Raw genomic sequence first — 12541 nt, 5'->3', positions numbered from 1 at the left:
AATCCGAAGAAGGGATGGTTCGTATTTAGCCTCCTGTATTTTGTTGTATTCGTCTCTTCCCGTAGATCAATAAAGTGGAGAGGAAAATCGGAAAATTTTTGGAAAACTCTGAAGGAAGGTCGGAAAATTCGGAAAATTGAATTCCCATGTAATCGAAAACTACATCATGATGAGCGCTTTTAGTCCATTCGATGTTTGCGCTATCGAAATTGATCTTTGTTCGTAAGTGGAAATGGATTTTCAGGCGAAATAACGCATTTCCATATCTCATATCTATATAAATAATCTATATAAATAAAAATATAAGGCTAAATCTGTTGGTAAGCGGAAAACCCGAAGAAGGGATGGTCCGATTCTAGCCTCCTGTATTTTTTTGTATTCATCTCTACCCGTAGAACAATATAGTGGAGAGAAAATTCGGAAAATTTTCGAAAAACTCTGAAGGAAGGTCAGAAAAATCGGAAAATTGAATTCCAAATTTCTGCATTACTCGAAAACTAATCAAGCAAATGGAGCCAAATTTGGCATGTGCTGGTTTTACGGGGCACAAAACGTTTCTATGGTGAGTACACTCCTCCTCCTCTCTAACGGGGGCTGCCATACAAACGAATCACAAACTTCTGCATAACTCGAGAACTAATCAACGCAAAATGGGATGTGAGGGTTTTTAGGTATGAGAAATGTTTCTATAATAGTATGAAACCCCTCCCTCCTCTGGAATGGAGAGGGGGTTCCATAAAAATATTACACATATTTCAACCAAAAATATTCCAACCGAACATGACCAATTCCAACCGAACATGACCATTGAACATGACCAATGACCAAATTTTTAATCGTGTACATGTCACATATTTATCATATCTATAATTAGCACATTACACAGTTGCCATTTTTCGGCGTTAGAGTATTCCCTTCTATACCATTGCAAATGGTACACATTTACACAGTAGCCATTTAGGCGTAAGAGTTTTTCTATCTGTTCTTCCATTATTCAGTTAAGACTGGACAGCGGAGACAGTCGTTGATCCATTGTTGAGTTATTTATAGAACAGCAGCCCGATGTTTCTTGCAGAGCAGAGCAGTTGTATAGATGAATCGATCTTATTTCGACCGTGGATCGATCTCCATCGCTGATGATTGTTGCGTGGACGTAGTTATTCTGTAACAACACAAAGATGGTCAATGGGGGCCCTGAGTTTTGAACTCACGATCGATCGCTTAGTAAGCGAACGCGCAACCAATGTGGCTACGGAGACCCCAAAAAAAAAACAAAATTTGTTATGTGAAGGTTTTCGGGTGCAGTAAATGTTTTTACGATGGTTAGATACTTCTCCGCCCTCTCTAAGGGGGCAGTCATGCAAATGAAACAGAAATTTCTGCAGTATTCTAGAATTAATCTGGCAAATGAAACGAAGTTTGACATGTGGAGGTTTAAGATGGTTAGATACTTCAGATCAAGCAAACGAAACCACATTGCGTATGTGGTGATTTTAGGATGCAATAAATGTTTCTATGGTGGTTAGATACTCCTACCCTCTCTCTTAGGGTGGGTTGTCATACAAATGAAAAACAAATTTCTACATAACTCGAAAACTAATCAAGCAAATGGAGCCAAATTTGGCATGTGAAGATTTTAGGGAGCACGAAACGTTTCTATGGTGAATAGACACTTCTCTCCCCTCTCTAAGGGGAGAAGAGGGAAGGGGTCTGTCTTTATTCTATCATATTTTCTGTATCAAACATTTATTCCATGTAATGGAGAAACATGTTATCTGCAAGTGGTTCAAAATGTTGAACGAGAATTGTGTCTGAAAATAATCTGATATTATAATGATTAGTTTTGGTAGAAGTACCAGGAATAAAAACAAATTTTGGGCGGGACGAATTTTGCCGGATCAGCTAGTTTATTATGAAGCGCAGACGCAGACGTTCGCATCTTTTTGCCTTAGATTGAACATGAAAAGGCAGTATTACACGCTACATCTTCTTGAATGGCGTTAACGTTCCCTGTGGAACTTTTGCCGTCTCACCGCATGCATTAACTAGCGTCATTAATTCATACATAGTTGAGATTTCTTAAGCCAAATAACACGCCTTGAATGTATTCCGAGGGGCAAGCTATTGAATACGCGTGTCCACAGTGCAAGTCGAAGTAAATTTCTTTGACGAAAAATCACCCGGCCAGAACGGGAATCGAATCCGAACACCCGGCATGATAATGTGAGACGCTAACCACTCGGCCACGGGTGCACTATTACACGCTACATATGAATGCCAAAATGACTCTCATTCAGACTACTTCGAATGCTATAGGGATAAAATTGGTAAGTTGAGGAAAAATATTATTGATATCAAGTCATAACTAATTTTGGATCGTTATTTTGGAAAATTTATAAATCTGTATGAAAACCAAAAAATCTGTAATCTATATCTACAGATTCTTGGTTTTGAAAAAGTCTGAAAAATCTGTATAAATTCAGATTATTCTGTAGATCTGGTAACCCTGGTAGGAACCCTTTTCAATATGGATATGAATGGTTTAATGATTTCTGTAGTGATGAAACAACGTTTTCATGTTGAAATATTTTTCATGGTGTTTGCAGCTTATTTTGGAGAATTATTGTGTTTTCCGCGATTTTCGTTATCCGTGGTGACCCTGCCACTCAATCTCAGGGAAAAAAATGGCTGAATCTAATGTATGTAGAAAACAGAAAAATGTTTTAAATGATTGGTTTTAGAAAAGAATAATTGAAAAATATTGTTTTTTATCCCAACAGAGCCCGAAATCATTCGTGTACATTTTTTATCTTAAGATAACTTTTGTTGTACATTATACTGTTACCATTTTGAGGCGTAAAAGTATCGCTATCTATCGATAAACATTTGTTTTATCTATAACACAGTAGCCGTTTAGGCGCAAGAGAATTCCTATTCTATTCATGCACAACACATGTCGCCTTTTTCGGCGTAAGAATATTGCTATTGTTCGAATGTTCAAAGTTGGGCTGTTCACAGCGGGACTGTTGATATGAGGCTTCTATTGTTGCGTTATTAATAGTGCCAAATTCCGATGCAGCAGACCGAAAATGTGAGCGGTAAGCTGCCGTAATCTTGCAAAGTGACGCAAGCGCCAGAGGGAAGAATTTTCAGTACGAGACTTTTCGTAAAATTGCATGTATAATTTGCTTACGCGTACATTACGAAAATCTGATCTGTTCAAATTGTGTACACTTGATGGAAAAACATTGCCATCGACTTGATTTTTGAAAAAATGCCTTTTTATTTAAGCTATTTTACCAACGCCAATTTGTTGTGGAAACAGCAATTTTTAATCGCTGTTTCCACAACCGATTGGCGTTCATTCATAAAAGTATGCGAGAATCTGTTTCCAATTATTTTATCCAAAATGTTGCCGTTGAGCGGAGCATGAGAAAGCATCAGGGAGAAAAGTTCTACACATTTTCCGACTTTGTAACATGCGTTGAACAGGCTAACATAGTTGAGAACCCGATTGTAACAATTATGGACAGTACCATTTTTTTCCAATCCAAAATACAATTGAAAACATTGAAAACATAAGATAATCCCGTCCAGAATCATCCGATGTAAAGCAGATACAGTTTATGCGAGTATGTTTTAAGTTTGGTTACAAGATGCGTTTCGATGGAGGATTTGGAAAAGTGCAACTTTTCACCAAATCCGATATTTACCCTTCAATCAATACTCAGCTTCAATCCATCCGAAAGAGAAATGAGCATGTGAGAAAGTAGACAGCGTTAAGAAGCTTTATCGCTTGATACCTGAGGATAGAAGATATCATTGCCATCAAAAGACATCAATTCTGCTAATCAACAATTAAATTGATGAGTTTAAACTAATTAGTTACAATTTTTATGTACAATATGTGATCGATCAAGGAACATTTTTTCCTTTCAAGTGAGTTTGATTTTATGAATTTAAATATTTGACGAGATTTATAAACAGAGCAAAATACAATGACGAGCTTTTCGGAAAAGTAATTTTCATTATGCTAAATGTTCATTACGGAAGATGATTTTATGTGAAATTTGCTGTCCCTGCTAATCCATTCTATACTATCAGATCAAATAGAAAATCACTTCCTATCACAATCAAATCACGTCACACCATAGGGAAAATGGCGCTTGCGCCACTCCGTTTTTAGACTTTCACGGGTCATTTTTTCACATTTCTGTAAAACTTCGCAGTTGTTTGAAAGCATTTGGAATTCTTCATCGATCTAAAACAAAAAAAGGAAAATGTCAATTTTGGCGCTTGCGTCACTTTGCGAGATTACGGCAGTAAGGAACTGGGATTACCGTCACATAGTAGCTAGAATAACACACCAAGATGGTCAGTTGAGGGGCCCTGAGTTATGAGCTCATGATCGTTCGCTTAGTTGCGGACACGCAACCAATTAGGCTACGAAGACCCCCGAAAAATATTGTTCATAAGAGTCATTGTACTACCTGTATAATAACATCATGTAAAGAAGGACCGCATAAATAGGTGATTAGACATTCATGTCAACTCCTGAAGCAATTTATCATACGAAGGTTGAATTGTTTTTTAGCCAATCAAAATCCTGTACACATACTACATAATTGATTACCTAACCTCAAAGAAGATAATACAAATTTTGATTTTTGATCATCATAAACTGATAAAAATACTTGCACTAATAACCATGTTATACTGCGAATAACACATAAAACATTAAGTTGAACTATGAGTAAAAACAAACAAGTCGGCCAGTGACATACCCAAGATCCGCCTATCCTTACACAATAATTATGAATGCACAATATCGGGCATTGTCACTATTCTACTGAAATACGATTCAATTTTCTCCATTAACACTGTCTTGAATGAATTACGAGAGTTTATGTCGCACCCCGCAAATACACTTGCTGTTTCACTGAGTCAGTAGTTCAGCTTTGCTTATAGGTCGGTTCGAATCCCACCGTTTTCCCACCTTCGCTTCGGCTCGGCGTTTCTATCCAATCCCAAGCCTGTTTTGTTTTGTTGATATTGCACTGCACTGCACTCAAACCACAAACCACCGCGCCGCACCGTATTGTCTTTACCCGTCTTATATCACGGTTTTTCCTACGACCAAGTTTCCCGCACCACCCCCAACAAAGGCACCTAGTGAGCGGGTGGGTTCGGTTTCTTCTGGCTTTTCTCCTCTAACTATACGAGAGGTCGCCGTCGTTGGCACCGGATTAAGCGAGGGAAAACTGAGAAACTTTTACGCCACTTGAATCACCTGAGAGCACCGACTGAGGTGGGAGGACTAAGCCATTTCAATATTTATACACGCTGCATCGTTGTTTGTTTTTTTTTCTTACTTTTCGCGTTTTTCGAACTGCGTAACAGCTCGATTTTGATAGTGGCTCGAAGGTAATTCCGAATGTGAACTCTTTCCGGCACTAATCGGAACGAAAGAACTGGAAACTAAGACTGATAAGGGTCGTCTTTTTTATATTTTGGGTGAGAGGGTGGATATGGTTAATTGAAATGCGACATACCGACCGAGTTTGAAGCGCCGCGTGTGCAAATATGGAACAGCTGGTGCTGGGTGCTATGCACTCGGAGCTGTCGGCCTGCCGCCACCACAAATGTGTGTGAAGTTACCGAATTGATGGTTATGGGGGTTCCCAAGGGTAGTGTCGACCTTGGGGCTCGAGCCGGACGAAAAGAGAAATTAATTTTCGATGGAAATTAGATGCAGTTTGTTTGTTTGTTTGTGATGTGCGCCATATTGTGCAATTGTATAAATAGTGGGTAAGTTGTTTATTGGAGTGAACCGTTCTTACCTGTTTTTACTATGTCAATAAACTTTGCTCCACGTGTAAATCGCACATTCTCGATGTGTTCGATGTGTTTGATCAGGGTTTGCTGGGTAAACAGTTATAATGAACCGGTTAAGCCCGAAATTTGAAAATCAAATAAGCAACAAAATAATAAAGTGTTTTTGTGGGGTTATGTTGGATGCGATTATATGGAGTATTGCAGAAAAACGCAGAAGGTCACTCTATGCTGGTACTTTAATTACCTTTTCGGTACATTTTTATGGCAGCGGTATGTAAAACAATGAGTTAGCTAGTGTTGACCTTGCGGTAACTGCATTTTGAAACGCCATTACAGAGCAGATGAGTTAATGTGGCGTTTGGAACGGGTGGTCTCTTACCAAATACAATCAGCCACCCTACATTCGATAACAAAAATTAGAGAAGCAAAGTGTAACATTGAAAATTTAAGTGTTTTTTTTGCATATCTTACACACAGATTAGAACCTTATTATATGTACGTTTAGCGCTAGCAAATATTGACAAGAAAGCATTATTTTCCATTTTTTAGAGTTTCTGTAGACTTAACAATTATAGAATTCATCTTCTATATATATTAGGCTGTCAAAAAAGTCCTGCGGTATTTCCGCGAGGTGTCGTTGTAAGCGCGTAGTTCTAGTTGTATTCATTGTATCGAGTCATACTATAGCTTGTTGGAAAGGTATTTTTGTCCTTGACAGTGTTTTGTTTGGTTAAGTCGTTCGTGAGTTATAGTGTCGCAAATATGGAGCAAAATAAAGAGAAAATCCGACATATTTTACAGTACTACTATGACAAAGGCAAAAATGCATCTCAAGCTGCCAATAAAATTTGTGCAATTTATGGACCCGATACAGTTTCCATTTCCACCGCACAACGATGGTTTCAACGTTTTCGTTCTGGTGTAGAGTTCGTCGAAGATGCGCCACGCTCCGGAAGGCCTGTCGTCGAAAATTGCGACAAAATCGCTGAATTAGCAGAGAAAGACCGGCATAGTAGCAGCCGTAGCATCGGCCAAGAGCTGGAGATAAGTCATCAAACCGTTATTAACCATTTGAAGAAGCTTGGATTCACAAAGAAGCTCGATGTATGGGTGCCACACACGTTGACGCAAAAAACATCTTTGACCGTATCCGTATCTTTGACCGTACAAAATCGACCCGTTTCTGAAGCGGATGGTGACTGGCGATGAAAAGTGGGTCACTTACGACAACGTGAAGCGCAAACGGTCGTGGTCGAAGCCCGCTGAAGCGGCTCAGACAGTGGCCAAGCCCTCATTAACGGCTAGGAAGGTTCTGCTGTGTGTTTGGTGGGATTGTCAAGGAATAATCTATTATGAGCTGCTTCCCTATGGCCAAACGCTCAATTCGGACCTGTACTGCCAACAACTGGACCGCTTGAAGGGAGGTGCTACTATGCACTCATGAAGAAGAGGCCATCTTTGATAAACAGAGGCCGCATTGTCTTCCATCAGGACAACGCCAGGCCACACACTTCTTTGGTGACGCGCCAGAAGCTCCAGGAGCTCGGATGGGAGGTTCTTTTGCATCCGCCGTATAGTCCGGACCTTGCACCAAGTGACTACCACCTGTTTTTGTCCATGGCGAACGAGCTAGGTAGTTAGAAGTTAGCCACAAAAGAGGCCTGTAAAAATTGGCTATCCGAAGTTGGCATCTCGTTGGGAACAAGTCATCGAACAAAACGGCGCATATTTGACTTAAAACAGATGATTGTAACTAATTTTATGAACAAATGAAAATTCCAAAAAAATACCGCAGGACTTTTTTGACAGCCTAATATAAAAATCTCGTGTCACGGTGTTTGTTACCGAACTCCTCCAAAACGGCTCGACCGATTCTGTTGAAATTAGCAAACTTGGTAGAGATGAGAATAGGTTGTAACCTATATACGATACTGCTAGGATACCGATTACTATATATTTAATACCGATTATAGTGGCCCTATGCAAAAAAACATTTGAATATTTTTTTTCTTAAATTTTGCTTCAAAAAATACATATAACCACAAATTTAAATCCCTATACCCTATTTTAAATAACAATTTTTGTATGTTTTGTATAAACAATATTCAAATAATTTAACCGTCGGTCGTTTTTCTAACAGTACGAATTTATTTGTGTTGTTAAATGACAGATGGCGTCCGCTACATCGAACTTTCATCCCCATATTCGCAATTAACCTTACTTCGTCTAAAGCCAGGCGTATCGCCGGCGAGCTGGAAGTATTTTTGAATGAATACGAATTATTGAAATATTCCAAATCACACATGCTCGACTTACAAAAGGATAATCACGCTATTGTCATCGATCCTGATAAAACTCCTGCTGAAGAGCACGTGTCTAGATTCAAGCGTGACCAGAATCATAGAAGGCGATTGCACAATGACGCGAGAAATTGTGATTCGAGGAAAAAACAATAATCTGGAATTTATCTTTGATGGACATCGACTCACCCCATGTTCTTCTGCAATAGTACTAACGTTCCCAACGTTCGTCTTCTCATCGTAGTATTACTTGCATGATTTTTAGTAGTACTTAGTTGAGATTTCTGTACCAAGCAACACGCCTTGAATGTGTTCTAAGTAGCAAGCTCTAAAATGTGTGTGACCACAATGCAAATCAGAAGAAATATATTGGACGAAAAATGCCCGGCCTTTCTGAATGGGAAATCAATTGGGGGAAAATCCTGAACGAAAATTGCGTCCGACGATGATTTTATGTTGTGGATGAAGTTTGGTTTGAATGCAAGGTAATTTATACACAAAAAAGTTGAGTTGGGGTCAGGACTACGTCTTCTATGTATTTAAACGACATCGAGTGATAATTTTTATACAAATTTCAACAACTCAAAATTGATGGAACCAATGGCACGATCACAATCGTATGCGAATATCTAATATATCAACCCAGGGTACGTATATGACAAGGTAGTCTGAACTGACTAGTGCATCGGTAATAGTGAGGCTGTGACGTGTTAGCTTTGCAAGTATCATGGGCGGTATAATGAATTTGTCTAAATCAGTTTATTTATTTTGAATTTTAGCTAAATGTGTACATTTATTCATTGCTACGTAATGATAATCTATATAGTTTTTTTTTCTAATCATAACCTAGGGGAAATTGTGGTTCGGTAATACAGAGTTTAGCTTCTTGAAGCTCTCTGTAGCTCTCCGTTACCTCCTACTGCAGTGCTTGAATTAAGCTATCAGAACTAGCATAATCACTAAGTTTTTCATTAGAGATATTGATAGTGCTGCTCCCGATTTTATTTGACGAAACACCCTCTCGGGATAGTCATGTTTCGTCCCATTAGAAAACTGGACTAATTCCGCGGATGTTATGGATGATTTATGATTTTTTACTCTTGCTTGATATCAATCAAGACCTTTCGGCGAGCCGTCCGGTTTTGATTTCCCGAGGCATGAGAATCGTTGGCCTTTCTGACAGTAGGAACATCTAAAAATAAACAGTTTTGTGTAATTATTTTAACTATAATATGGATTTGTTCAAATTTACCTGTTTGTATCAGTTCTCGACGATATTGTACTTCCAAGCCATCGATATGAATGAAACAATCTGGTATGAAGTGAAGCGAGCAAATGTTTTTAGTAGGGGAAAGTAGGTAAAGACGGACACTGCGGGTAAGATGGACACTTTTAATATTTCATTAACTAAAATTTTTTGAAATATTTTAGTTATGCAAATACTTTCAATAAAGTGTATCAACACTTTCGAGACACACTGTTGATTTCCAGCGAGCGAACTGTCAAGCTTGTAAACAAAACAAAAATTATCTTCGCGGGTGCACCATTTTTACTCCGTAGAAAATAGCGAAAAGTTCATGATTTTTTGTTCTTTACGTGTTCCTCCAACGGGTAAGTGTTTATTTAGTCCATCATTAACTATCCTGTGATAAATCAGAGGTTTTTCAACGCTTATAGGAAGAGCTACGGTCATTCAAAAAAAAAAGCAGCCAGTTCGGGCAAGACGGACACATTAAGGTAAGGAAAGACGGACACTAGTATTTTCCTAGGGTATTTAACAAAACTTTTTGGTTTTACTATAAAGATGCCTACAAATTACAAGCGCAAGAGTAACCGGCAGTCATGGACCGCTCAGTAGTTGGAACAAGCCTTTAAGGCTGTAAAAAGTGGATCGCCGGTGAAGACAGTAGCAAGAAGTTACGCAATTCCAAGATCCACACTGATTCGCCACCTGTATCAACTCGACCAACTGTATCAACTCGGCTAGGACCTTTTGATTCCGTATTCAATTCTCAACAAGAAGAGGAGCTGGTACAACATCTGTTGGATTTGGAAAAGAAGTTCTATGGAATAACGATGACTAATGTTCGAGAGCTTGCTTTTGATCTGGCCGAAAAGAATGGATTGCCACACCCGTTCAACAAGTCTACCAAGATGGCTGGAAAAGCTTGGCTAAGCAATTTTCTGAAACGAAATCCCAAATTGTCGTTCCGTAAACCTGAAGCTACCTCTGCCGCCCGAGCCAGAGGCTTCAATAAGCCAGCAGTATCTGTGTTTTACTATTTGCTGGAAGAAGCGCTGAAAGATCCCAAATTGACGCCAGATCGTGTTTTGAACGCCGATGAGACTAGTGTTTGTACCGTTAGTATTTGTTTTGGCATTGTAGTTAGTTTAAAAATCAGTTTAATTTTTTATTCATACTTGCTTACAGGTTCCTCCGAAGAAGTCTAAAGCAAATTGAAAGGCATAAAACAGGTTGGTGGTATTACATCTGCGGAACGCGGAGAAACAGCTACGGCAGTAATGTGCATGTCCGCAACCGGACAGCACCTTCCACCGTTCTTCATTTTTATTCGCATGCGGATGCACGAAGCTTTGAAGAAAGGGGCATCACGTGGAAGCAAATTTGCCTGTAATGCATCGGGTTACATGACGGTCGAAATATTCAATGAGTGGTTCGATCACTTTTTGGAGCATGTAAAACCTTCTGAAGACAGTCCTGACTTGCTCATAATTGATGACCACTCGTCGCACACGAAGAACCTAGCTTTTACCGAGAAAGCTAGAGCTAACTTTGTTAAGGTTTTAGTTTTACCACCTCACACTAGCAACAAACTTCAACCGCTTGATGTATCCTTTATGGCACCTTTCAAGACGTACTACGCACAGGAAGTAGAGCGTTTCCTACAACAGAATCCAGGTAAAGTCGTCAGCCAATATGACGTTGCCGAGCTCATAAAACCTGCATTCATCAAGGCGGCTACTACGGAAATTGCTGAGAATGGGTTCGAAAAAACAGGAATTTGGCCATTTGATCGCAAAATTTTTTCCGATGATGACTTAGCCCCGGCCACGGTGACTGATCAACCCGATTCTGAGATTCTTCGTGAAGAAGAGACGTTTCGATTGCATCTTGAAGGTGCACCTAGTCAATCGACCGTAAATCACATTTCCTGTGAGGATAAAGAAGTTCAAGTGCTTCCTGAAGACATCATGGCTGATTTCGCAGAACCGGACAGCATCTCAACGGCCAATAACCCGGTGTTTGAAATATCTCCGTCGATCATACTTCCGTTACCGAAAATGGTCACCCCGAGAGTCACGAAGAGAAAACGCCAAGCAGAAAAGGCAGCTGACATAACGTCTGCTCAATACGCTGACACTTTGAAGAAGGCGAAAGAATCGTAAAGACATTAAATCCATCAAAAAAGAACAAAAACAACGCTCTTCGAAGAAGCCTAAGCAATATAAGGGCAAAGGGGACACCTCATCTGATAATCTATGCGAGAAATGCGGAAGCCAGTTTTCTGATTCAGATTTCGGGACAGGTTGGACAATATGCTTACAATGCCTTTCATGGTTCCACGCTGAATGCTTTACTTCTGCTGCAACTATTTGTCAGAACTGCTCTTGATTCTTCTTTTTTTCTTGTTTTTTTATTCCCACTGAAAATTGAATTAATTTAAATACTCAAATGAACTTAAACCATCGATGAATTGTTTTTAATGCTTTATAAATAAACTTTCGTTTTGAAATATTTATAAGTGTATATTTATAAGTGTATCATTAAACTTTACAAATGAATTATCGTCTTCCTAGGAGGTCATTTAAAATATGCGTGGACAGGTTGTTGGCTATTTCAGATCCTTTTCCTTCCTTTTCGAGGACAATGGCCCGCAAAAATCCAGAAATTTGTGCATGGAGTATATGTATTTGACCTCTTCTGTCGTTCCCTTCCAAGGATGAAACTGTCCACGAACAACATGAGTAGCTATTCGAATCGTAGCGTAATTCAAGAACACTCCCCAATGCTGAAAACACTAAAATACGTACAAAAACTACAACTTTTCCGTAAGTGTCCATCTTTCCCACCTTAGTGTCCGTCTTACCCATTCCAGATGTCCGTCTTTCCCGACCATGTGAAGAAATAGTATTTCAATGCATTTTTTTCAATGACCCAGAATACATCAATGTTGGAATAAATTTACTAGTATCAACGGTAATTATGATAGAAAAGGACCTGTAGTTTCAATTTGTACAACAACTACGATCATGAAAGCTATATATGTGTAAAAATTGAGATTACACCTTAGGGTGTCCGTCTTTACCTACTTTCCCCTATTGTTGTATAGGTCCTGTCCAAAGAATCGAAGCCATTTCTTCCGAATAGTCACATCCCTTGGGAA

General features: G+C 39.2%; 1 protein-coding gene across 11 annotated transcripts in view; it reads right to left on the bottom strand.

The window, feature by feature from the left end:
• Positions 1 to 5520, bottom strand: part of LOC129764893 (hyaluronidase-like) — an 86095-nt gene extending 80575 nt beyond the window's left edge. For 3 of the 11 annotated variants that reach the window (XM_055764498.1, XM_055764501.1, XM_055764503.1), the window contains exon 1: positions 4997 to 5336. The gene's annotated coding sequence lies outside the window, so the exon portion shown is untranslated. Of the gene's footprint in view, positions 1 to 4784; positions 5344 to 5372 lie in introns of those variants that run through there. The other 8 variants (XM_055764508.1, XM_055764509.1, XM_055764504.1 and 5 more) reach the window with 7 other exon arrangements.
• Positions 5521 to 12541: the final 7021 nt, after the last annotated feature.

The sequence above is a fragment of the Toxorhynchites rutilus genome, chromosome 2 (assembly GCF_029784135.1).
Source record: "Toxorhynchites rutilus septentrionalis strain SRP chromosome 2, ASM2978413v1, whole genome shotgun sequence".
Lineage (NCBI taxonomy): Eukaryota > Metazoa > Arthropoda > Insecta > Diptera > Culicidae > Toxorhynchites > Toxorhynchites rutilus.
The sequence above is the reverse complement of the archived record's forward strand: the minus strand, read 5'-3'. Positions and strand labels throughout refer to the sequence as shown.